Genomic DNA, 3,181 nt, shown 5'->3' on the forward strand with positions numbered 1-3,181 from the left:
TAATAAAAATCAACCCTAACATATCTAAATGTTATAAAATGAATAACTGTTCAGATCAAAGAGTGGATGGTTTGAATATATATATATATATATATATATATATATATATATATATATATATATATATATATATATATATATATATATATATATACACACACACACACATTTTTCCTCAATGTTTGATCTGCAGAACTCCTGGAACTCCTCCATTTATTTATCTCCAAAGCAAAAGCAGTGTTTGTAAAATGTTGAAGGCTATTGGAGTCTGGGTGTAGTTCATATTTGAAGTACTGTACAGTTCTCCATTTGCTTGTTCAGCTCTGTTTGATTACCTGTTCCTGCAGCACAGTATTTTATTTTATATGGGAGCCTTGAGAGACACCAGATCAAATATTTGGAAAACTATTTACTTTACCTTGCCTTACCTGACTGGAAGCTTCACCTGTTAGCTCTATTAGACAGAACGATCGCCAAACCACCTGTTTCAACAATGCATGTCCAGGATCTGGAAAAGTATTCATGAATCTACAAGACAGTTGACATTCCTCATCCATTTGGAGTCTTTCCTATCATCTGTTAGTGTATGTCAGAGTGTGTGTGTGTGTGTGTGTGTGTGTGTGTGTGTTCAAATATTGAAGTGTTCAAATTCAACTGTTTCAGATGCCAGACACTAAACGGTCATAAATTGGTAGGAAGTTTTAACCACTGTTGTCATTACAGACATTTTCACATTGTTAGTGGGGCAACCATCCGAACAGTGTAATGCATCTGTGCATGATTTTTATGACTTGAAGTTTGAGAGCAAACGTTGGCATGATCAACGAACTGCAGGTACCATAACCTAAATAACTGTACCTCATATTCTTTTTATCAATAGTACTATTTTTGGAATAGTCAAATGTCATGAACTGTGATATTATGTTCTCCTGAATTTAATTTCTCAAAATTTCTGAAACATGTATCAGGGCAGCTTTGGCAGTTACCAGGTTTGTGTTCTAATAATTACAACATTAGCTTCATAGCTTATTTGTTAAAAATGTAGAAATAATACAAAAATAATTATATATTAAATTTAATATTCTTACTATATGCTTAGGATTAGAATTTGTAGGCTGAGCTGCATGTAATTATGCATAATTAATTGTAATTATTTTAGTAAGTACATGGAACTTGTAACAAGGACACCTTCAAATGAAAATTTATTTTAAAAAATGTAAATTTCAGTTAATTTTTAACGTTTTAAATGCTTTTGGGGTGAAATGGTGGCTCAGTGGTTTGCACTGTCGCCTCACAGAAAGAAGCTGGTTCGGGTCCTGGCTAGGCTAGTTTGCATTTCTGTCTGGAGTTTGCATGTTCTTCCCGGTTTCAGGTGGGTTTCCTCCAGATGCACCGGTTTTCACCACAGTCTAAAGACATGCGCTACAGGTGAATAAACTAAATTGGCCGTAGTGTATGTGTGTGAATGAGTGTGTATCAATGTTTCTCAAAACTGGGTTGCAGCTGGAAGGGCATCCGCTGTGTAAAAAATATGCTGGAACAGTTGGCGGTTCATTCCGCCATTTATTGACCGAACACCCTTGTCAATATCGATAAAAAAAAAAAACAAGATTCTGTATGAAGATTCAGTATGAAGCGTAAATCGTGAAGGAAACCACATGCTCGCACTTATCACTTCAGCTCAGAATAACAACAAAGGCTTTTTGGTTTCTTTTCTTGTGCATCCCAGCCACTAGCATCCCATCTAAGATTTTTTAGCATAGTGGGTAATATAGTCATTCAACTTCACAATTTGTAATGTTGCAGTATGTATTTGAATAATGATGGTTAGTTCCTTTACTTAAGAGCTCAGATTTGATTATAGTACATAAGTGGTACATGGAGTTTGAGGTATACTGTATCATTATTACTAACACCTTACATATGTTGATCTATCTAAAGGTTTGCTTTGATTGTTCAGTTACACTTTACCATTCCATACACTTTATAACATTTCATTTATCAAGTTTAAGAGGCTTTTTATTTTATGGAAGAGTATGTATGAATGTTTATTTTATTATAAAGAGATCAGATATTTTGATTTGTGTTTGACTAATAAAATATTTGTTGGTAAATTAAAATGAAGTGGTTAACAAAAAAAATAAATCCTAATATTCCTAAATGTATAGTTAAGAATATTTAATAATTATCGATACCAAATGATATAAAATATGATATTGTGATAATTCTTTTACTATAAAATTAAACCTTTTTTGTATTTTTAGCTGATACCGTGGTCATTGATGATTCACAAATAAACTGAAAAAAAAAAAAAACATACAAGCAAAAGAAAATAATACGCTGATACAAATTTACATTTTTTGGTGAACAATACTTTGGTGTTTACTGTGCTGAGTCATTTCATTAAGTAAATGTGAACATTTTTTACATTTCACTAAATTTTGTCTACGATGACATTTAAGCACATCGTCTGTACACACTTTAACTTAAGAATAGTTTAGGTACTTTTTTACCCCTTCCAGGCACTTATAGACCAAACCAAAAAGTTGTTTTCCAAGATGTCACAAGAAGCCGCAGACATTACTGCTGGAAATGAATCATTTTAGCACTGTTGTGTAAATGTCCTAAAACCAAAAACACATATTTTGGCAAGTATATTTATAGTAGTGTTTAGCAACATACAAAACATGGATTTTTACTGCTTTAACAGATGCATTTAGAAAACTTTGTATCCTCCAGCACCTTTTCAAAGAGGCAGACAGGCTTGTTTTGTAGAGCAGAATGAAGGCAGATGAAAGATATTGAGTTCTCCCTATAGACAGGCTTCTCTAGTTGCCTAAGTATGGGTCTTAAGCCTCTAGTTTCAGCTCCCTGCCAAACATGCAGACCTAAATAGACTCCTAATATAATGCAGTGCGGCCCAGTCATAAAAGAAGAGCCCTCACGGAGACACACATAACAGGTGGGTCAGTTGGAGTTACTGGTAAAGAGCAAGATTTGCGTCCAGAATAGCCTATACGTGGGAGGGGGCTTTACAAGTGGATTTTTGATGAATCAGTATCTGAGGGATTTCAGGGGAAGCCTTGAGCTAAAATGGGCTCTGGGAATATTTGACCCCAATGACTGACCATCAAGTTTGTCCAGAAGGACGAAATTCCTTTGATTGGATCATTAACGCTTT

This window comes from Danio aesculapii, chromosome 16 (genome assembly GCF_903798145.1).
Source record: "Danio aesculapii chromosome 16, fDanAes4.1, whole genome shotgun sequence".
Lineage (NCBI taxonomy): Eukaryota > Metazoa > Chordata > Actinopteri > Cypriniformes > Danionidae > Danio > Danio aesculapii.